The 25253-nt window shown below is 38.8% G+C and overlaps 1 protein-coding gene across 4 annotated transcripts in view; it reads right to left on the reverse strand.

Moving 5' to 3' along the window:
• Nucleotides 1-25253, reverse strand: part of PDP2 (pyruvate dehydrogenase phosphatase catalytic subunit 2) — a 100640-nt gene that overhangs the window by 32030 nt on the left and 43357 nt on the right. For all 4 annotated transcript variants that reach the window (XR_010465827.1, XR_010465825.1, XR_010465826.1 and 1 more), the window contains exon 3: nucleotides 10948-11110. The gene's annotated coding sequence lies outside the window, so the exon portion shown is untranslated. The remainder of the gene's footprint in view (nucleotides 1-10947; nucleotides 11111-25253) is intronic.

Genomic DNA, 25253 nt, shown 5'->3' on the forward strand with positions numbered 1-25253 from the left:
TTTGTCATGTTGAGCTCCACTGTATTTTAGATTAATTAATGTGCCACTAAAACTACTTGGCAGTCTTTAAACCCGGAGTATCGTTTGTGCCTGGCTGTGTCACTGACTCGGATGACTCTTCCACACCAAATGCTGGGTTACAATATAAAATCCTCAGACAGGCTCCAAGTCAACCTTGGAGCATGTGTTCCAGGTGGATTCAAGGACATGGGCTATTTCTTTACCTGTAGAAAGTAAGATACAACCGGGTGGTTCTCCCTTGTTTTGTGTTGAAGTGTTTGAACAACTACAGACCTTAAGCCTTAGGAAACAGAAGTCAGTTATCTATTTTGAGACCATGCAGACAAGCATGTGAACTAAACCAAGGAAGGTTTTCAGAGGTTCATAGATGTACTGTGTTTTTTAGAGCTAGGAATAAGCTCTGGGTCTGGAGAGCTGTTTAGGCGCTGTTACCACAAGAAGTCTTCAACTCCCTACACAATTCCAGTGGTAAAATTCTGAATAACCAAATGAATACATAGCAGAGAAACAAAACACAGCAGCTGTCATATCCTGGAATTCCTTGTTTCTATATGAAAAAAAAGGCCCTTCAGTAATACCTGATGTAAGACTTTCTATCAGGTTTACAGTTCTGATTTAAGTTACCTAAGCAGTAGAAATGCAATACCTTGGCATTAGTCATTCTGAGTAGCACTTCATCGTGATCTCAGCAATGCTGAGATTTTCTGTGAAGCCAGGCAGAAAGCTTTCAATGAGCTTGTATCCCAATGCACCTACCACCAGAGGATGCTGCCCCTCATGACTCCTATCCTCACGTTTTGTGAATAAAATCCAACATGCATATTTTATAGCAGATTTTTTTTCTGAATCTGCAGATTATAAAGTACAGCTGAGAACATGAAAATTGCTGTCTTTGAAAAACACTGCCTGATGCTTTGTGCACACCCACACAATGCATCACCAATAATGACAGGTTGGATTAGGTGTTTTGAAGTGCAGTGAAAGGTCTTTTTGCAGTTCATTTTGTGTGCCTGCAGCCATTGTGTACTGGATGAAAGATTCTCAAAAGACCAAGTCCATACTAACGTAACCGCCTTCAAAAATTTTGGGAAGTGCAGCTAAAAGTAGTCAATGCATATGGGTAGGAGTTTAAATAAATCCATAAAGATTTTTTAAACCCATAACTTGGAATTGTGTCAAACTTTGTGCATTATTTTGCATCAGTAGGAAAGAAAAGAGGAAGGCAAAGGGAGCAAAAAAGACTTTGGGAAAAAGTACTTTCCTTTAAATAACTACCAAAAAAATAATAATGTCAAATGTTGCGAAAGAGAACTACAAACACTATATGTCTGCTCCCCTCAAACAAAATATCCAGCCTGAGAGGTTTTTAATCACATGCTCTATTGACTGAAGAATGAATGTCTTGGCTTAGGCTTCAATGGGCTGGCTCTGTAGCAGTCTCCTGCCACAGACATTCTGCAAATGGCATTTTGTACAGAGAAAAACCTCCTGGAGATATAACAGTAGAACATGACAACTCAAAAGCAATAACGGAACAAATTGGAAAGATAGAGGGATCTCATCTTTCAAGAAGCGAACACAGGTTACAATACTCTGTTGAAATGTACATTGCTGCGTTGTGTTACAACAGCTCACAGAGGTGCATTCCTGGTCACCTCTTGATATTCTTCATGCAATAATATGGAAAACACCTATTATTTGATTACAAAATAAAAAATTCAAAACTGTTCCTCAAGATATTTTTTCACTTATTTTTACATTTCTAAATATTATGTAAGGCTGACCACCATAATGGGAAGGGCACTTAAAAACAAACCCAAGGCTGAAACAGTAATTTTAACTGTTTTCATGAAACTGGGAAAAGAATGTTTTCCCCTGGAAAAACAGCTGCTGGCCATCACTGAAGATCCTTGTTCATGTTTTAGATAAGGCTAAGGTCAGGATAACAGTCTGGAACAACGACCAACCTAGACAGCTAGTTTCTAGGATTATATGAAGGTTATTTTAACTGAGTTATCACTGAAAATGTGTGTCAGATTAAACAACAAACTACAAAAAAAAAAAAGGTTCAGATAAATTGTTTTTTTTCCAGTCTTCTAGTCTAGCATTGCACCTCTTTTATCTAAAATACAGCTCTCACCCACTTGATTTCTTTTTCTCCAGGAACAGTTTAACATTGAAATGCATTGTCCACATAACTGTGTTTTGGGTGAACAGATGATTGGAAAATACCAGGCTTTCCTAACTTCTCTCTGCTGGCTGCTACTGCTTTTGTACTGACACAGCAACCTGATGTGAATCTCACCCTCTGATACAAAAGCAAAAACATCCTCTGTCTCCCTCAAGATAACAGAAGAGCACGCCTTCCCTCATTCAAGAGTTCAGAGAAATTTCTATGGCTTTTAGGTATTAGTCACTACAAAATCATTACAGAAAGCTGCATCACCAGCTCAACAGAAATGTAGGAGGGAAGAACATTCAAAGATAAATCTACACCCCGCTGACAGGCTCCTTTAACACAAGCTTAAGCCCTACATCCCCTCCCTCTCCTGACAGTCCCGACTCCAGTCAATGAGGTTATTCATACAGAAGCAGCAGGAAGGTAACCCAGCAAAGGTCTGGAATGAGAGGAAAGGTCCCTACAGGGCAGTTTGGAAGGGCTGCCTTCTGCTCACAGAGAGGCCAGGCAGGGCGAAAGGTAACACACAGCCTGTAACTCAGTGATGAGTTGCTGGAGTTCTCAGGGCTCTAAGACTGTCCTCACCAAGGAAACACTGGTCATCAGGAGTCAGCTTGACATCATCTCTGTCCCGCTTTAGACAGTAATGCCCATCACATTGGCGTACCAGGCAGATAGGGATGCCCAGTGCCTAAGGATTTAGGAGCTGGTGTAGCTATGTTAACTTGTCTGAATGGCCCCCTCCACTGGAAAAGGGAAGGAGGACTTGCCTAAATCCGAGTTCTGAAAGCTCTTCCCCCAACTGCCTGCAGTAGCAAAGGAGCGTGTCGTGGTGTATGCTGAGCAGTCATATTGTCATGAAAACAAACATCACCTCAGACAAGTGATAGTGAACACAGGTCACAGCATTGCCTAGAATAAGATCAGTAAGTGGCTGTCTCTCATTTGCCCACATTTGCCCGCAGCAGCGCAGCTCTCTCAGAGCCCCAAAGCTGCGCTCCTCTCTCCCGGCATCTCTCATTCAGGGTTACTTAAAGACCTTTTCCTAGCAACACTTCACTCCCTTTCCAGTGGTAGATGCTGCAGTCACCTTAAAGAGAAGATTTAGCAGCCAGTAACCCAGGATTACCAGCAGCAAGTGATCAATACAATCATTACAAGCCTCTGAAAGACACATCGGTATCATGGAAAATATGGTAAAGAACTGTCCCATGAGCACCCCAAACTCTTCCCTTCTAGCAGGCTCAGCAAAAGTCTCACATCCACCACCTTACTACAGTTGGCAGTAACAAAACCGATTTGAACCATCAGTAAATAACTATAGGAAAATACACAAAATCAAAACCACAGAAATATCCGTGTAGCAAAGTATTTGCTCTACTTATTTAGCAGCAGTTAACAAGAAAGGGAGCTTAATTTCATGTTCCTATACCAGCTGTCATGCTTTTGCAAAATAATTATAAATGTCTTTAATAAGTTTCTCTTATTTGTAGACAGCTCTGTGCTAGACACATCCCAGGTCAGTGCTGATCATCTAGTTGTGCAAGCCGAAGATTTGGGGAATCGGTCTCTAGGATATTGTGCCTTAGCAACAGTAGAAATTGCAATTGTGGGAACCACCCAGGTAGCTCCCAGGTACCATTTTCCTTCCAGAACTCCTGAATGCGAATTATCCTCAGGTCATTTCCCAGGTAACTCAGGAGATCCCGATTTTCAAAATAATTCAACTCAGATGAGATGGGATTCTCCTGCAATCTTCTATCTACTCTGGGTAATCCCTTTGGATTAGGAACATTGGCTTTGCTACTGCAAACCCCTGATTAATTTAGGTTTATGAATAATCCAATTAAATTCAGCCTTCTCTTGTGCATTTACAGAAATGCTGCCACGTGCACAGGTTCATTTTGAACGGCAGATTTGCTGTATGTTGCGCATTGGAAAGCAAAAGGGAAACGTGTATGGCAACAGGCCAGTTTCAATTAGATTAGGAAACGGATCTCAGGTATATGATCTTCAAGTGGCAACTGACGAAAATGTGTTTCATACGCATGAAGGTGTTTAAAATAATTTATATGCCTGTGTTTTGTACTGAAAGTCTCGGTTCTCTCCCCAAAAGGCTAAACTCCACGCTTTTGCATTCTTACCCCTACATTCTGGGAAATACCTGAAATCAGTGCTGCATTTTCCCACTTCTTCCTACAACCCTAACTGCCTGTTCAGCTCCCATTGTCTGAGCAATAACAGAAACGCTGTCTAATACACAGAGTGAAGCCTGCTGTTGTTCTGTTTATTGGAACTCCAAAGGGAATCCCTCAGGCACACAAAGATGCAAATGGTCGCTTAAAATAACAATCTTATTTTAAACACGGATTAGAGATTGCACTGTCTTTCCTCATAGCAAAGCAAGTAATGCAGTGAAGGAACCGAGTCGCAGGACTGTATCCACATACTTTGGGAATACAGTCATATGGGCTAAGAGGCACAAAATCTAAACAAAATCACCCAAGAAACACATTAATTCTAGCATAAACAAATGGATGTTTAAATTAGAATGAGGCCTCCATAATGGCTTTGCCTTATTATTTTGAGGACTGATGAGGCACTGCACACATCCCATTTATAACAGTCACCTTCTCATTTCTCCTTGTTAGGAACTGTTCTGCATCCATGGAGTTGAAAGGGTTTATGTCTTATAAAAACAACTGACAAGCTGTATTTCATGAGGACTGTACAGTCTAAACACAAGTGTTTGTAGCTACATTTCCATGGTAACAGCAAAAAAAAAGGTTATAATTTTCTCAGAGTTTGCTGTCCACTCTTCCTTAGACAATCTAGCATAAAAGTGTTCTTTGTTTTTCACCAGTGCAGTACTGAAGAAATATTTTTAGCTCTGCTAATTCAATTTCATATTTAAATCAATCTGAAAATGAGTTAACTTTCAGTCTGCCAAAGGATGTCAGGCAAAGCTTTCACTGATTTGATTTTGCTTTGGTTTGTGATGATGGAAAGATTACACCATATAACAACAAGGAAATGAGTCCCAAAGTTCTAGAAGAAATTAATTATCTCATTATTCAGTTTCAATTTCCTTATTACCCTTTTGAATGTATTTGATATAAAATGCTGCTACTTGTGGAGCTGCAGAGGTTTGCACTATCTCATCAGAAGTCTGAATCATGACAATTATATATTCAAAGGATCTCAAAGCAGATTAAAAAAATAAGGTATACAAGTTCTACAATATTGCAGGAGGCAGGCATAAATTATTATATTTTACAATAACTGATGCAGAGATTAGTAACGGCTGGGTATTTAGACATTCATTCGTAAATCCAGTTGAACTCAAGAGAAACTGGTTATCTTCAGAGTCACAAATAGCTTGCCTACTCAAACACAGAATGAGTCTGGCAGAAATGAAGATCCAAGCCCAGCATTTCTGGATGCCCAGATACCTTATATAGTTAGTAGACCACATCTCAACATTTTTTGATAATATAAATTGTTGAAGAAACCTCTTATGGCAAAACACAATGGCAGAGTCTTCAACCTTAGCTGCTTTAACAGCAGAAACTGTACTGCAGGTAGATGCAAAAGCAATGTTGTCTCCAGCTTCATCCTGAGGTGTGCTACCTCTCTAAAAAGAATAACTGATAAAAAGGATTAAGTTCTTTTGATAAGAGCAAATTCCAGCACCAGAGACAAGCTTCTTGGTTCATACTCAGGATAGTATGGAGATGGAACGATAACACAAGAACTTGTTAATATCCACTCAAAGTGCCTGGACTGTGCCCTGAGTAGATGATTTTTACAGGGCAGTTTCATTTCTATGCCTGTTTATTTTAATAGCCATCTTCTGTAGTTGCCAGCAAAAAATTAATGGTGTTTTTGAGGGACCCTGTGTCCTTGAGACTGAACCATCCCAATGTTTTGGGGGTTTTTGTTTGTTTGGGGTTGTTGTTAGTGGGGTTTTTTTAAACTTGGAATATTTCAATTTGCATTAATATTTCACCCATGATTCCAGGTTCAGTGGCAAAGTAGAGAGGTCCTTTACTCTTTGAAGAAGAGCTCCCCTCAGGGCTTTTTTTTTTTCCAATTGATCCAGGCAGAAACATTCATCCAACATTAGAGCTTAACAGAGAAAGTCAAGCAGCAGTAAGTATAAATATAAGGAGCAATCAGCCTGATGTTGTAGTACAACTTCTTCAACTAGTGCTCAGAAGATTCAAGTACACAGCGGGCTTTGTTAATATGGATTAAGGAAACTTCACCTATGTGAAACAATAGGATTGTTTAAGATAAAGCCAGGGGAACAATCATCTGCCTGCTAAGAACTCCCTGTCTCACAACACTAGGATTTATGTCCCTGCATGCCACCTTGCCACTCTTAACGGATAGCACTTCAGCATTTCCCAGCAGTGGAAAATGCTATTATCTCCTCCTGCAGAAGACAAGACACAAGGTAGAGTCATTTGCCCAAACGCATAGACGCAGCCTGTGACTAACCCAGGAATGATGCTCTGTTCAGTGCCTTATCCATTAAGCTCCTCCCTTGAGGAATAAGCTGCTGATAGCAATTGCAGAATGCAGTTCTGTTTTCCAGTACAGAAAGACTGGAGTGGATTAGGAGAAGGATTTGACCCTTGACTATAAAAACAATGCTTTCCAAAATAGAATTAACTTGGACTTTCATTCTTATTTGATTTGAAGTATTAGCTCTGTTTGGATTTTTACACTAGTATTGCATTCCTTTGTACTTCCTCCACAGTTATTTTCATGGGAGTAAATCTCATGATCTTTTGCTATGTAATTAGTCATAATTCCCGCAAAATAGGAAGGAAACAAACTGTAATTTACCTGAAAACATTTAGAAGGAAAATCCCAGCATGTGGCCCAATGAGGACAAGCAGATGATGGGCTAAAGGTGCTGCACAGGGCCCTCCAAAGGAATGACGAGCACAGAAAGCAGTTGAGCATCCCAACAGCAAGGCAGATCTGGCAGCAGCACTGTTATTAACCACATCTGTGCCTTAAATACTGTTTCATGTCCATCTAAACTTGATCCCAGAATCCATCAACCCATAAAAACATTATTAAGAAGGAATACTGTGCCAAAGGTTGAGCTGTGAAGACATACAGTATAGATCTTGATGTCTACGCTCTCTTGTCTTGGATATTTCAGATGTCCCTATTATCATGCTACTGTCCCACTTTTCCAAAGGGATGTAATAGAAAAGAGATTACTGATGTTTCAGTAATGTAGGAACATATGGACCTACATATTTATAGAAAGAGCCTTGGGACTTCCATGTAGTAGGAAAGCCTGCAAGCTGCCATCTGGGATTCTGAAGTCTATTTTCTGTCAGTAATAACACATTTTACCTTTAGGTTTTAGATTTTTCTCTGGAAAATATAAAGCTGAGAACAGTGCATACAATGAAGTCCTGTTTGCAGATCTCTGTAGACAAACTCTTATTTGGAATACTGTCATTTGAAATGTGATCAATACTTGTCAGAAAAAAAATTAAAAATATAAAGTAATTTTAGTTCTTTGTAGTCCAGCTCATGGCATAAATTCTCAGCTTCTGGATAAGACTGACTACTTAGCTTGTTTTGGTGATGCATCTCTTCCAAATTAGATAGGGTAGCAGTTCAAATATTTAGGGTATCTACCAGCACAGTCCACATGCTGCATGAAGTAGCGTAAGAGTAACTTTTTATGCCAGGATCTAAAGCCATAATCAAAGTACCAGTTCTCAGAAGACTTGCAATAGGAGTATGAGCATTGGGCATCCCGACTTGGATGTCTACACACCTGCGGGAACTCTTCAAAATACCAAAAGCCTCTTGAAATTTCTACAGCGGGTCAGAGTTTTGACCTACTCTTCTAGGTTTGACACGATCTCCTTTCCTTGGTGTAACGTTGTTTTTTGAGGCCTTAGGTTAGAAAAATGCTCCGATAAATGGAGACAAACTTCAATAGGATATTTTTTCTCCCAATCTCAATATTTCTTTGTTGTTTTTAGAGCAGCACGTGAAGGCTTAAAGCTGAGATAAACACAGCACAAAACATGGAAGTGATTCCAAACATCTTTGATAACTATCTGGCCTGTTAAGATGTTGTCGTTCTTATTATAGAAGGTGCAATGTTTGATCTCAGCAGGGACAGATTAACACACCAGCCTTGGAAACTTTACTCGAATAGCTAGCTGTCCAAGGAGTGCTGACACCTTAGAGAATTGCTCTCTGGAGTATTGAATAATGTTCAGTTACTCGGCAGCTGAATCACTTCCATATGTAGACAGCTATGACAAAGGTTAAGGGTGGACCTAACTTTGTCCCCACTACAGTCAGTGATAACGTTTTCACTAATTTCACTAGGAGAAGAATAGGGCTAATTGTAGTCTCATATTCTGTCACAAAGATCAGATCATTGTTTTGAAATGTAACTACACTTGCATAAATAGTGCTGGAAGGGAAAAAGTGATGTATTGCACAGTTTATTTATTAACCTCAGATACAGAACATTAGTTTCTCCACATAAAATAGTTTTGTCACCATTACTCTCTACTGTGCTTTTTTTTTCTCCTTAATTCACATGGTCAATTCACCCAAAACTAAGATTCAGAGATTACTAAGACATGCATAATATACACACAAATACAGCTCAGAGCACAGCTGGACTTTGACTACTTGAGCTCCTAGATGTTACAATAATGCTGCCAAAATAATACAATACTAAATTAACTAATTCTAAACCAAAAAGTGTTGGGGGGAAATGTCTATCAGGCACCATATATAAACACTATAGCAATTATAATAGATTGTACCAACTTCTTTCCTGTTACTATATCTAAAAGTAACATATTTCAAGTTATAAACCAGAAGCACAGTCAACACTACTATTTTGATAATCTTTTTCAATGTGAAACAGACAACTCATTTTTCATGAGAATACAGAAGTAGGGATAGTGATAACAGCTATGACTGGAATAGATAAAACTGTGATATTCAAGTTCATTCACTTCTCTGAATATGTAACCTTCATAAGTCTAAATGACCCACAGACCAAAAAAGAAAGGCAGGTAGAAGAACTCTACTCAAACTTTTCCTATAGATTCTTCTGCAATTAACTATTTACTGGAGTATTTCCCTCCTCTTATCACAGTGCAAGTACCAGTTTCACTAATTATTTTTAACGTAGTACCACCTAGAAATGTGCTCCTCACACAAGACATTATTATGCCAATACTCTGCAAAGACAGAATGGGACAAAATCTCCCTGTTCCACACAACTTAGTCTACCAGGGTAAATAGATTCCTACAACATGGAGATAAGAGCTGGGTGAAACTCCAGGTTGGAGCTCTGCATTGACTACCAGTCCTTACACCATGCCTACCATGCCACAGCAGTGTTTATTGCCATCACAGGCAACCATTATCACTTTCCATGGAACTGAAACAGTATTAAAATGAAAAACCCCTTCAGTTTGCTGTAATCTAGTTTCCAGCTAACTCCAGTTTTCTATGAAAAACACGCATTTCCCTCTTTTCCTGTCTGGAAAAGCTCAGCATAATGCAATATAAAGCTGCAGAAGAAAAAAGTAGATACAAACTTTTCTTTTTTTTTTAATTAGAATTAAATTATCTCCTTCCTAAAATATAGCCTTAAGCTCCTGGAAATTGGTGTTTTGTTTTTCCTTGACTTTACCTAAGCAATTTTGCTGTAATTGACGTGGCAAGTGACACTATGGAATAAGTAAACAATTAAGTCATTGCACTTGTAAAAAAGAATATGAATGATTTCTATGGTCATCTCCATTAGTAGAAGACAGGGCTGTCAATACCTGGTCTTACACTTTCCCCACTCTGGTGCAAATCCTGCTTGGTAAGGGCTATGACATGAGCTATAGGGATCCATTTTTCCTCAGGTTGAAGAGGCAACAATAGAAGTCATTAAAACACAGTGTGAATTTTGTGCTGGGACCATATGAGTCACTAATAAATAAAGGCAATGGGAAAAAAAAGATATTATCTTTTAGTAATTGTATAATGCAGTACATCCTTATTGGTTTACTTGTGTGTAAACCAGCCTTACCTTTCTACTGACGTCAATGAAACAGTAAAACCTGGGCTTTTTAGTGTCATCAATGAAAGTGCTAATGCTCTTAAGCAGACAGCCATGTAAGTGACAATATCCTTTCAGTGAGGTCAGCTGGAACAGTAAGGTTTTAGTCACTGCATGTCACTTACAAGGAAATTTTAGCTTCTGACAAAAGTGGCAAAAGGCAAAACGGAATATTCAAAACTAGGTACCCAGCGAGCTCTCAGTCAATAAGCTAATATATGTATAGACATGGACAATGCTGGCCACAACCAGCAAACATCCATTTCAGTTCACACTCTGTCCAAAACAGAAGTGGAAGATGTTAACTCAGAACTGGGTTTTTAAATGATTTGTCGAAATGTGAAAGGTTCAGTGTTTTATCCAATTTTCAGAAGATGACAGTATGGTGTTGCCATCTAAAAAGACGTTTTGTCCTTAACACATAATACAACCTATTGCATCCCAGCACAGACTTGAAAAAATACTCTGACGTGAAACAAGAGGAAAATGGCAATGTTATATTTGAGAAACACATGTTGAACTCTGAAAACCTTGTGGGGAAAAAGTGCAAATCTGTTTTTACTCTGTGGTTCTGCTTCCTCAGAAGCTGGTACTCTTCAGAGTCCTTAGAAATAGGAGTTACCTGTACTTTGTAGGGCTTTCCAGGCTTTAATCTCTCTGTCCAGCTTGAGTACAGGTGCCACTCCTGGCTGCCATCTTCCTTTGGGGGTCCTCTCCCTTTCACTCGGTGAGCACATCCAGGAGCAGTGAGCAGCATGGCTCAGTTCCACCCCACTCAAAAGCATCTAGAGAAAACAGAGCAGAGATCACACTGGCAGATGGTGTCTGGACACATTGAGTCTGAAAGGTACGCGTGTGGCCAGATTCTGGAAACCTGGAAAAAAAGGGAAAAGAATAACCTGGTTTTAAAACCAACAAAACATTTATAATGTAACAATGATACAGAAAATGCTGGCTTTGAAGTAGGCAAATTCCTGAATGGAATTTAGATAGTTAGAACCCAAAGTCTGAGGAGCAAATCCATAGCCCTCTCCCAAACTAAACTAATTTCGTCTTGCTCTCCGGAGTGCTTAATTCCTCCAATTTCCATAAGCCTGGCTCAGATTTCTTAAGTGTAATATTTGAAAGGCAAACCCTTAACTTCCTAAGAAAGAAACAGCCACTTCCCTCCCTCTGGTTCAACACATCAGTCACATTTCTGGAAAGAAGTTCCATAGGGGAAATGCATTCAGCTCATCCTGCCACTGAATGCTACGAAAATTAATTCCTGTATCTCTGGACATGAGGTGGAGTGTTGTAAACAAGGATGACGCAAGTTCTCACACTGGCTGCAACAGGGATTCCCAGCACCGCGCTGTCTGTTCTCCTCAAGTCTGTGCACCCATCACTGTTACCTTGCGAGACTGCAGAACTTAAAATAAAGAGGCACACAGAAATCACAAGTGCTCGTGTAACTGCTATTAAAACTATGGCCAAACTAAATAGGGAAGTAAATAAGTAATTGTTTTCTACTTCTTATAAATCTATTTTGCAGAGAGATACAAAACCAGAGGTGAGTGCAGGTAATCACAAATGCAATCAATCAGGACAGACCACAGATACTAAGTGTAGCAGAGGGTGCTTCTTCAGAACATACATGTGTTTGCTTGATCTGTGTTTATATAGCAGTCCTTAAAGAGTGATGGTGATTACGTTATTATAATCTCATTTAAAATCATTGAGATAAATGCTGACTTTGCTTTGGTTCTTGGTAAGCGATCAAACTTACTAATAACTCTACTGTGTCTCCACAATTTACCGTGGTTTGTGTGTTGTCTTGATGCAAGCCAGACATGTCTGGAAGTAAATCACCCACTCGAGACAGTCAGAAATGTAAGTGTCCATCAAATTGTAGCAGTGGTCAGAGGAGTCGTCCTTACTGTTAGTGATCTGGATCTTTCATTTGTAGCCAAACTTTTGCTTAGGTGGGAGATACTAATACCATTGCTTTACTTTTCTTTTTTTCTTCTTCATAGGAATATTTATCCAGGGGGGACACAGGCTAGATGGAGGGAATTAAGGTATTTAACTTAGTCTGAAGTTCTGAATCCTTCATTGTGATACATTATCTAAAAACATTGAGTTATTGAAAGTGTAATCTACAATACCAAGAACCACAAACATCAAGAGGCAAAAGAAAAAAAGGCACCAAGAAATGGGCTTGTGCCCAGATGGATTTAAGGCAGGATTTGGATTTGGCCAAGAAAGCAGGAATCTCACTAAATCTTCATGAGAACATCTATTTCTGAGAGCTTTAATGAGAGAACATCAAATTTAATCAAAGAAAAATATTTGTAAATTCTAGATGAAGCCTAAAGCAAAAACCCTAAGGGTTTTGAATGTGAAACCTCAAATTATTCCCTTAGAAAATTCAAAGAAAACTGACAGCTGTTGTCAGTTTTTGTGCAAGTTCATTCTCAAACACATCTTATAACTGAAGTGGGTGCTGGCTGAAATTTGTCAGCTTGATGTTACTTGTCTATTAATATTTCTAGTCAAAGCTGCATATCTATAACTCTTGGAAAGTTTCAGCATTGTATCAAGTAGAGAAGTAAAAAAAAAATACAGTAAAATTTAAAATATTCTTCATAAAGTTTGTCCTGGCAAGAATTGTAATAAAATTCTCATATTCATAAATTGCAGCTGGTATCATTGATGTATTATTTACTCTTTCTTAATTATACCCATATTTACATGCTTCACTGTCAAATAAATAGAATAGCCAAAATTTATAAGGAACACTAATTGAGAGATAATTTTGTTCAGAAGGACATGTGGACTTTGTTTCCTTAATGATGCTGGAGAGGTTGCCAAATTAACACAAGACAACAAATTGCATATAATAGCATCTGAATGCTACCATTTGAGGAAAGATGATGAAAAAGATGTGGATGCTTTGGAAATGCTTAAGTCATTTGTGGTCAGCCTTAAGACCTGCAGGTTTTTTGATAGCACAGCAGATCGGTATTTCGCTTTTTCATTTAGAACCTAAAATGGACATTGCAACTGTTTAAGGAACATCCAGAGTAAGATGAAAATATTGCCCATATTGTAAATGGACTAAAACCAAGGCAGTAAATAAGTTCTAGATGCTTTGGCACCCCACCAGCAAGCACAACAAGCACTAATGAGCTAATTCACAACTCCTTTCAAAGCACAGTCTGCAATTCAAATTATTTTTTGTTTGCTTCAGTAAAGTGTATCCAAACAAGATTAACACAAGAGCATAGGTTCCTTTCAAAGTAGATCAACCACTGGTTAATAAGACCGAATACATGGGATACTTCTGTTTTCTGCCAACACTCCCAGTACATCTTTTCATGTGGGTTTTGCCATGTCTGTAACCTATCTCAGACTCAAAGTTTGTTAGCATCGATGTCTCGTTTCCTGGACTGGTTAGTACAGCTCCTTCCTTTTCAAGCCTCCTAATTCAACTTCCTCCTGCCTAAGGCACTTATTTACTTTTCTCTACCATTTCAGACATCCTGGGCATCTGAGTTCCAGGTGAAGGGGTGGGTATCATAGAACCCCAGAATCCCTCCAACACAGCACAGCTATCTGCTACAATGGAACTGCTGTAGTCCTTTACGGTCATTTCCCAGTGCAAAAAATCCCAAGAATTGTAAAAGTTATTAAATCTGCAAACCATCAAATTGTAAGATTGTTTAAAAGCATGTACTACACACAACCATCCAGCTTTCAACATCACAATATTCAGAGTGGAAAAGTATTTCAAGAGCTAGGACATTAAAACAAAATACTAAAAACCAACAGCCGAGAATGTTATTCTGCCCTGACAGTACAACACTGCCCAAGTCCTCTCCCAGTGTGCCCTGTTCCCAAGCTCTCGCTCCATTGCAGCAGACATGGCTTCAAAGTACAAAAGCCCAAATATAATTCAAGCAAAAGGTAACTGGAATTTCTTAAACAAGGCCCAAACATTGTCATTGGCTAGATGTGTACCTGGACATGATTATAAAGATTAAAACAAAACCAAGATATTAACTGCTTTCATGTAGACAATGAAGATGGAGTTTTTCTTAAAATTAAGGCAAAATAATTAGTAGCTGAAAAATCACCTCTTACAAGTGGAAAACATCAGGAAGCCCTAACAGGCACATCCCTTTATGACTTTTTTACTATTTCTCTTTGGCATGTCAGCCCTAGGTGGGTCATATCCCTACATTCCTGTCAATAAAATCATTACATTTCACTGAGGAGTGATCAGTCTTGAATCACTTTGCAACCATTGTGGAATAAAAGCATATACAGTGACCATTAGTGCTTGATGACAACCGATGACTTGAAAGTAGCCTAACTTGACTCTTTCATTCACCTGATCATTATCCTACAGGGGAATTAAACTTGGCCTTGCCCATTATGAACCTCTAAAAGATAGTACAGAAGCAAATCTGAATGGCAGGTCCTTTTATTTTTAATTTCCGAAAATGCTAAATGAAGTTCAGTATAATTCACCACTACATTTCACTTGGCAGCAGACGGGAGTTGCTGGAGCGGTTTGCCACTGATGGGCACTGTGGACAGTTTGAGTCACCAAGGGCCCGGACAGGGCAGCTCCACAACACAGGTCACTGCTCACGATCGAGAGGAGAATGGATTTGGGGTTTGCAACAGAATACAGCATCTTCCCATCCGTTTCTCTTTAGGACCAGCAGAGAATACTGCACACCAAATTCTGAGGTAGCACACCTGAATATCCGTTGTACATTGGTAAATGAGCACAAAGGATAAAGGACTGGCAGAACACATACTTGCCGTATTTAAGGTAATCTCCACTCCCACGCTTGCCCATGGAAACTGTTTACATTAGAAGAGAGTGCAGCTATGAAACTCCCATCATTCTGTTAGCTTTGAAGGCAACATGAAGATAGAGATTTCTGGCCTCAAATTCCTGTCTTTAGACTCAATTGTCAAAACTGGTAGTTCCCTAATATGAAACACTCTATCAATATAACTCTTTCCTTTGTGGGTCATTTATTACTGGAAAGGCAGATTCTCCGCACACTTGGACCTGTGGAGGCGATTCTGCGGCATGGAGTGGACACTGTGAGGATTATTAGAAACCTATGAAATAGTGGTTTATTCCTGCAAAATTCTTTTGCTGATTTCAACAGTTTACTGCAACCTATTACAGCAATAGAACAAAAATCATTTTCTTTCACACAAAACAAGTATCTTCCTGCAAGTCTTTTCCTTTGTTCTAAAAATAAAGTCAGCTGTTTCATAAAAATATTGAGAAAGTATCCCTTATTGTCACAATATCATATAAATAAAACAATGTGAATGCACCTAAAGAAAAGCTAAACAGTTCTTGCTGGGCTTAATGTCTTAATAGCAATACACCCTGCTTTCAAAATGCATATGTGGTGGCTTTTTTGGACCAGCTAGCCTTAAAAATTATCTCAGTTCTGTATGCGTCAAGGGGGATGGCAACCAGATAATCCAGTTTACACCGAGAGTCATAAATATTAAAACTTCACTGTGACTTTTCTTCCTCAAAACTACTTTGAAATCAGCAGACACTGGAAAGCAATCTAATTGTAAAAAATAGAAGGTTATTTCTAATGACCGGAGCTGTTAACTCAAGAACAAGCAGCAGAGGCATCAGCCGTTTATTGCTCCAGAAGTTACTTTTCTGCAGTGATTCACACTTCGGCGACGTCACCAACCAATTTACCCAAAAAAACCCTTCAAGTAAGTTCGACATGAATGTTTCTTTTCCAGCCTCTGTCTGAATCACACCTAACTGTGACAGCAGATGGGGAAATCTACTTTTGTCATTGTGAATGAAAGAACCATATGTGAAAGCAAGTGCTGTAATTTAAACATTCATCTGTGTCACACCAGGCTGTAGTGGATAAAGGTTGGCATTCCCATCGCCTTGAGCCAGCGACAACTGCTGGATGGTAAATCACCAAATGTATCAAAGAGGGCAAGGTCAACAAGATAACTGTGATCACATCTCTTTATAGACAATTACAGTGAGAAGCAAATGGGATGATTCATTCCTAAATATAAATAGTATCGAGCACTCCAAAAGCCCAATCCTGAACAGTTTCAAAATCAGGACTGGAAGGAGCTTAGCCTCTCATAAGACAAACTGAATAGCTTCTACTATTAGGCTTTCATGTCTTAGCTTCAGGCTCAGTGCTGTCAGGGAGGCTGCATTCCCAGCCTGGCTCCAAGAACTCACTCACAATTTTGGGTGCTGGGAGCAAGATTAGACACACGTGCCTAATAGGTATTAGCTTGTTACTTTTACTAATCCGCAACTGTTTACTTGAAAGATGAACTGCAATCTGAGATTCAATGGTAAGCAGTACATTACTCCTTCCAGCGTTTGTTCATGTTGTCAAGTAAGAAGAATTCACAGCTTGATTTTCTAGCTCCATAATTTATATTTGCAATTTGAGAAATACTAACATGATTCACACACGCTGACTGAATCACTTGGAATTCATGGACTGACGTGTCTCTTGTAATCCTCTGATCATCCTTTCCATGCCTTTATTTCTAAATTCCAATTTAATAAAGCTGTTTTGTTTGTTTGTTTCCTTTGGGTTTTTTTGGTGGGAGGCCAAAATGATGCATATTTCTTTAAATGAAGTCGAATCAATGCGACACAAAAAGGAATTGCATTGCTTCTGCTTCAAAAATCTCTGTTTTCCAGACATCACGTGATATCACCTGAGACATGAGTCATATAGACATTGTAAGATTTCTTTTTAGCAATGTTGTAATGACACAGCAGAGACTGCATTTTCAGCTGCTGCCTCTATATCTGTGCTTACAAAGCATCAGGCATTTGTGCATGCAAGTAAGCATGCTTTCTTGCAAGCTTGGTGTCCTGTAAAAGACCACCTCAGTATTTTGCTTGCATGCACATGATCCACAGTTTAAAGTAATTAGAGAACAGTTGAAAATCTCACTCTGGGAAGTCTTCACTGATTCCACGTAAGGAAAGGGATTAAGACTTTTTGAATTCAGAACTTCAAATTCGTAGAATAATTGAGGTTGGAAGGGTTCTCAGGAGATCATCTCCTGGTTGGGTCCAATACCTGCTCAATGCAAGGCTAATTCCAAAGTTGAATCCAGTTTCTTAGGGCCTTATCTGTTTCAGTTCTGAATATCTTCAGGAATGGAGACGCTACAAAGTTCCATGTACTCTGTATAATAAAGATACACTGTTTCCTACCATTACTAGGATCCTTTGAGGCAGAATGACTTGAATTGTTTTCCAACTTTATGGCAGTTTTATGTGGACCAAAGACTTCTTATAACACCTATTGGCTTCTAGTGTGAAACATTATAGTAGACATGTTCCCTATGAACCTACTTTCTTCCACATCATTGCATGTCTGCCCATTACTTTAAACTATGCCACTTTATCACGTTAGAGTTTATCACTGGTTGCAGACCAAAATGGGGCAGAAGATTCCAGCACCCCACGACCTCAATGCAAGTAAAACACAGTTTCCAACTTAATTCCCAAAAAGCCAAGGAATATTTAGGTATATGCTTATATATTTAGGAAAAAATAAATCACTACATTTTTCAGAGAACTTCATGCTATTGTACTGAATCCCTAGCAGCCTTATGTTAAGGTTGCTCCATGCATTCTCACTGATGCTGTTTTTGCTACAACTCTAAACAGTTCGTCATGCCAACATACAGTTTTAGGAAAAGGAGCTTTGTTGATCTCACACCATGTACGTGAAAGCTATCTTTTGCCTTGTGCCAACAACAAAAGCACTTAAGATCCTGTCTTGCTGCTGAACAGTTGCCTCTACATTTGGTAAGTTACCTGCAACTTCAGCAGGATATAGACAGTAAATTATGTTTTTGTCCTCATTTCTGTCTTATTACCTGTAATGCACAAAACAACTGAAGAGAAGAAAGATTGCCCAAGATGATTTTCCCTTGCACCTTCAATCTGAATGTCCCAACAGTACACCATTCTAATCAACTGTTCAGATACTGTATTTTAATTGAAAAACATTTTAACAATGAAGGCCATCTATGGTATTTATCTGCTCAATCAGTCTGTTAGCAAGCAGTATCCTAAAATTTTTTCCGTACTATAGACTCAGGTACATATGGTGATAACTGAGTTGAAAAACAGCTCAAGTACATTTGGAAGAAATTGCTGGCATAATGGCAAGGGTTGCCAACAGTGGCACTCACTTTCAGAGAGGGACTATAGAAGAAAAGGGAGTGACTAAAGCAGCAGAGAAGGAGTAGTTAAGAGTTTGCTTTCTGTTGTTGTCTAGATCCTTGACGTGTCAATAAGAGATGAAATCACAGACCTCAGAAATATCAGCTGTTAAAAACAAGTCTATGTAAATAGTTAATCTTGTTTGACAGACTTAGTGAAATTTATCTAAGGGATAATGCAGAGGACATAGGAGGCCAAACAAGGCAGGAAATAACATAATGTACCTTCACAAAAAGAAACCTGCTGCCTTGCAGCCCAGTGGGCTGCTCAGTGAAGGCAGCAACAGTGACAATACAAAGCAAATAACACTAAAATATGAAAAAGGAGTCGTAGGAGGAGTATGGAATGGGTCATCATCTGGACCTGCACCACAATGCTTTTCAGCATTTGTATCATATGAGTCTGAGGAAAACAGCTTTCATTTTATACTGTATACTGGTCTTTGCCTCTGGCCTTGAAGGACTAAGTTGTTGTACCTGCTATTGAAGAAGTCATGGCATTTTAAAATAGAATTAAAAACAGATTGCCAACATGTTTTTTTTCCTGCTGTTGTCAGTGACCTACAAGATCCATTTATAAATATTGCTCACAGGTTTCTCCAGGCCCTTACTCACCAGTGCGGAAAGGCCAAGGACTGTTACTGCTGCAGCACAGCTGAAGACAATTATTTCCACCCAGAGAAGAGGGCAGTGACCTGCTTTGCTCCTATATTAGCCAGCTGGCATCTGCACAGAGCTTCCTTGACTGTCCTTGATTAAGACCTCAGATCTGCTTCTATTAAAGGTAAGATTAAAGTGTAAAATTAAGCAACACTGCCAGAGAAGTCCATTTCACTTTGAAGCTGGAGAACAGGATACTACCTAGCCATGACAACTGACAGTACTCAGTCTGCCCTGAAAACTGAAAAATGTAATTTCCTACATTATTTCCATGTTCGCCTTATTTCCAAAATATTGCTTATTAGTGCTTCATGGTTTTCCTGTTCAGATAAGGTGTTATAGCCAGTGTTCTTAACTGCAGTAACCAGAACTGGTGCCTTTTAGGTTATATCAAATTCCCGCTTCAGATTGGGCACAGTCTGGTACCTTTACTCAGTGAGTATGTAACATGCCAAAAACAAAGCTTCTCTTCAACTCCCATGCTTGCATCAGACTAATTGTACATCGTTTGAATAGTGGGTTCTCTCAAGTGCCTGAGCTTTCAATACCTCCTTGAAAATCAGCCCAATAATATTAAACAGCAAATATGACAAGATGTAAATAAGCATGACCAAGTAATATGTGCCTTCAGGAGCACATCTCTTTTTATTAAGTGGGACACTGCATCAGATGTCAACTGTTTGTTGGCAAACCTGAACATGAGAAGGCAATTTATGTACCAGGTCTTGGCTGACAGAGCTATGGAATGATCAGACAGTATTGGTGTGGATGTCAATGGACAAAGACATTAAAGTGAGTGCAAAACACTTACAGAAGGCCCAGTAATTACTCGAAGCCACAGTAAAGACACATTAGCTCTTGTGACAGTATTTCTCACGAAATGCCTTTATGTAATGATATTTCTACCGCATTAGAGTCCTAACCCTGTTCCCAGATTCTACATGAACTGGAAACAGATGAAGTTGAATGATGGTCTAATACACAATGTGCTAGTTTAATGAGTGGGGTTTTTTCAATTGCTAATGCACTGCTGCGTATTTTGGCCAAGTCCCCAAGACATTTCAAAAGTCCAATTATATAAGGTCAATAGGCACTTATTTTTAAGAACCCATGATTCAGTATATGCTTGGGTTCGATGCTCCCTGTAATGTTTTAATGTTTGTTATAAAAATTGCTACAATGATTCATTTGCATGTATTTCTCCTCTGCTTGCAAGGTAATAGAGTGGCTATTTTAAGGGTTGTTAAGTGGAACATCCTAACTGTGAACACGCTGAAAAGATAAATGGAAACATGTAATATTTATGCTATGCTATATTACTGTGTTTCAGTCACATAAAATCCGATCAATAGCCTACAGCTCATTTTAAAAAGAAAGTGCTAAAAGTAATAAAAGGTAGCAATAACCGACTTGTTAACACAGGTAATAATTTAAAGATAAAAAATTCAGAGGCACAATTGTAGCACACTTACAATGTTGAAAGTCTGCTGAAACAATGCCGAAATAGAGGAATACAAAAGAAAATATTATTCTATCTTCAGACAACTATTTAGAGTGTGTTTGCTTCAGCCATAGCTGCATCTAAAGTGATTTTGGGTTGCTTCTTGCTCCTGTTTCTAGTACATCCTAAAGGCGTAGTTCATATGTTCTGGCAGTGACATTACAGAGTTACCCTAAGTCTTGCTTCCCCCAATATTATGCCTACACAACTGCTTGTGGAGTTACAGGACAAACCCAATCATTGATCCTGGTGTTAACATAAGGGGATAGTGAAATACAGCAGAAAATCATAGACATGAATATGCATATTTTACCAAATCAGAGTTGTACTTCATCCAGTACCAACTCAGGAACTGACTGGTACTGCTGTCCATGGGGTCCATGCACAGTAGTATAAAGACCCTACAACAGCAACCCTGTATGGTAATCACAGCCTCATGGTAGATGTCATTATCCCTGGTAGAGACTTCCGCGAGCCTTGAACTATGAGACTGAACACTCTAATTGAAACTGTCTTGGTGTCAACACTTAAACTTAAATCTTCTTGCCCATATAGAGTCTAGTCCCTTTTCTAATCTAAGTTCTCAATCCTTAAATTTCAAGGATCAGGATCCACTGTGCTAGCTGGCTAAAGGGATTCTTTGTTAGTGGTATTTCAGATGTGGTTCACTCAGACTGATCAGTGCATTTGTAAAATTTATAATAAGTGTTCAACTTCTGGCATAACTTGGCTCTCTGAATTCATAAAGACTACTTGTATGCTTAGAATTGAAGTTAACAGATATTAATAATTTCCTTATAGGTTTTGAGGAGAGTAACAGAGCAATTTTTTCCTCCTACAGAACATTTGCCAAGCTGCTTTGACTGACAGCAAGTTTGTATAAGTGCAGACTTTTGCTGACAATATACAAGTCAAAATTCACCATTTGATTGTTTCAAGTCATTCACCTGCTTCTAGCAGTGTCTAGTTGTGTCCCATATTAGGGTTAAACCTTCATTCTCAGAACTGAAACTTGGCTGCTGAATATAAACTTGAGCCTAATCTAAGCTCTTACTTCAAAAATGTTACTTTGTACAGCTGACTGTGCTAAGTGGGGGTGGAAAGTTTTTGTTGCTGAAGAAGTTCCTTACTATTTTAAAGCAACTTTGCCAGCTATTTCTTTGCTGTACCTCTTATAGTCACATTGCTGGTCATAGCTAAAAATACATGAAATATTTTTTTTCCTTTCACCCCAGAGTGGTAGGTGAGAGCAGTGAAATGTTCACGGGTTTTCATAGTTGACATTCTGTATGTCCATCCACATATTCAGCTAGGAACAAGGTTGGGTAAAGAAACACGGGCAAAAATAATCCACAAATATTAAGCTAAAGGTAAAACAAACTCTTAAATTGCTAATAAAGGACTCTTAGAGCACTGAGAAGACTGTATGTACTTCCAAAAGAGGGAGATGCACCCACATCACCTGGTGTGAGACTCAGTCATATGGCAACGGCTTTCCTCATCCTGCACTAGGATGGAACTTGATCCAGCCTCACCTGCCCTTGAGTTCAATCCATCTCCAGCTGTCACTACTCACATCTTCACTTGTGCTTGGTTAGCCTTCCCATGCATTTCCAAAATTCAAAGAAAGCAAAGCTGAATTTATCTGCCACCTCAGGATTTCTTACTCTCTGAATATTCAGAAACACTTCCACACATTTTCTTCCACTCTTTTTCCAAAACTGGTGAAGGAGGTATAAATAGCTATCTTGCTGCACGTTAATAGTGAGCAAAAAGAACAACTAGGATGACAGAAGGCAAGCCTATAGTGATTCCTGCAGTAATTTTAGCATCATTTTTGGTACCATTGGAACTACAGGTCTGTAACTGTCCATAAAGCCAGAAAACTGAATCTATTTTTCCATCAGAAAACCTACATCCCTTATTTTACAGCTAATAACATTTCACTGCTGATAATCCCTACATCAAGTTCTGTTTATTTCCCCTTTACTTCCTTAATTAAAAAAAAATATTTAGATCAAAAACAACAAGGACTTTTACAAATTATTCTGGTTAAAATTTGTAAGTGTCTTTAAATACTTTTTCTTTCCATTTTTTTGCTCCAGCAGGTTTTCCTTGTGCTAATTATCTTTGTCCATTTGGTTTTCTTGGGAGTAAATCTAAAAGCTCATGAGACAACACTGTCATAGTCCGGAGTATCCTTTGACAGAATGAGATCGTTTGTGTTACAAGAATGCATGTGAATGGATGGACCAGCAAAACTGTGCTATATTGACTTAAGTGCATGTATTATTGGGACATGCAAAACTGAAAAGCCAAACTCAAAGTTAGATATCATCAGGAAATTTCTTTAAGCTAGTAGAACAGTGATTAGAACTGTAATTACTTGTCATCCCAGCCTGAAAGTTTGGGTTAGTTTTAAAATTAAGGTAAGAGCTCAAAAAAGCTAGAGTAACGTTTCACTCTGCTCACATTTAAGTAAAAGGTAAGACTCCTGACTCCTCTCAAGCTGGATGAAAGAATAGTCAGGCCAGAGAGAAGCAGCACACAGTAGAAGTTAGTCTGGTCTCCATAGCAGCTAATTAGGTAGAATTTGTTCCCCCTTTTCCCACATAAGGTGCCTATTATTAGAAAATAGCTTTGTGTCCCGATGAGAAAAGCAGCATTACTGTGTGTGGTAGTACAATAGAACATCCTGATCACATTGTCTATGGATAATTCACTGTATTTCTCCATTGTATGACTGGCTGTATTTTTAAACAACCATTACTGCTAAAAAAAAGTTTTCATCTCTGTTTCTTCAAACAGGAATTTCTCCTCCGTGCTCCAGCTTCTTGCTCCTAGTTATCCACTGCCAAGATCAAAAGCTTAAAAAAATACCGTTCTGCTCTTTATGCTCCATACTCCAGTACATGTGGGAAATGAGGACATTTGCTTTATTAAAGAACTACATTAAAGTGCTACAGATTTGTCTGGGGAGCTTTTTAGCAAGTTTGCACCCACCGTGAATTTATGGGACACAAAGGAATTCAACAGTAACTCGTGATGAGAGCTCATGAGTTTTATTGTTCTATCAGCTGCATAAATCAAAGTTCATGCAATATTGCAATTAAATAACCCTTTGGTTTGATCTGATAAGCTAGGTGATCTGTGAGCTAAACTGTGCACTAAAGAATTTCCCTAGTTATTCCTAAACTGTACCCATGGCATTTCAGACTATGAATAAGCATCATAATAGATTAAGGCAGTAGCATTAGCACTCATTTCATATCCCCATTCTTCATAATGAAATTCAGTATGAATAAAGTACTACTGTTCTATATTGTTCTCTACAGCTATATAACATCAACAAAACACCAATAAGAATGAAAATGCGAATTTACTGGGGCCATATACTCATCCAAATATTTAAATGGCCAAGGAATCTCTTCTGTAATTGAAATCGGCGTGTTGGTGCCAGACTTCTACAGGTTTGTTCACACTTCATCTGTTTAACTTCATCTGCAACTGTTTAACTGAATCCTATACACCTAAGCTATCAGAAGGGAGGAATTCTCCTCCAAAGTTTTATAAGTGCGTTTAACAAAGTGTGATTTCACTGTTACTCACACTGCAGGTGCCAAAGGATCCTAAGGATCTCTGGATCCAAGGAAAACTCATGTTTTGGTGGGAAAGGTAAGTGTATCTGTTTCTGAAACAGCTCGAACAAGTACAGCTACATGTACAGGAACCAGGCTTTTCAAAGGGGACAGTTTCCTAAAACAGCAAGAATTAACACTCTTCCTTTAAGAGTCACACCTAGAGATCCTTATATACTTTCTATTGTGAAGGGAAGAGGTGAACTGGTTTACCTGTCAGTCTTCCTGTTTCCTTCCACTCTGAACAACTGTGAACTGTTTTGTTCAGCTATACTCTGTCAACCACATCTTGGATCCACTGAAAATAGAGTGCTTTTATCACATGGTACTTAGGACGTTATTAATCAAATAAGAACCTGTTATCTTACTAGTTCAAGGTAGGAAATATTTTGTATGACCATTTAGAGTGAAGCTGTTTCTGTGCCACAAACCAGTAACTACATACTCACAGTATGAAGGAAGTGAACACTGAGAACTCATCTTGAGTCAAGCAGCAGCAATTCAAACACCTTTTTTTCCCCTCCCTGGTCATAGTGAGTCATTAGCTAATCCTGAAGCTGAACACTATCCACAGCTTTCTGTAAAACTGTGATCTATAGATTTGATCAGCAGAAAAGTTAGCTTTACTGCCTGATGGAAATTACTTTAAATAACTGTCTATGCTTACAGTGGCACTTAAGACTAGTGGAATGAAACTTCAGCTTCTTTTTACCAGGTCGCTATTTGGTTGTGAAGTCAGGTCAAGATCCTTTCTAGACAAGATGTACGGGACCGTACCACAGGGGTCCTCAATTGATGAATTTGATGAAACAGAGATGATATTATCTAATGATAGATAATCCCATGGCTCTAGAT

This window comes from Columba livia, chromosome 13, assembly GCF_036013475.1.
Source record: "Columba livia isolate bColLiv1 breed racing homer chromosome 13, bColLiv1.pat.W.v2, whole genome shotgun sequence".
Lineage (NCBI taxonomy): Eukaryota > Metazoa > Chordata > Aves > Columbiformes > Columbidae > Columba > Columba livia.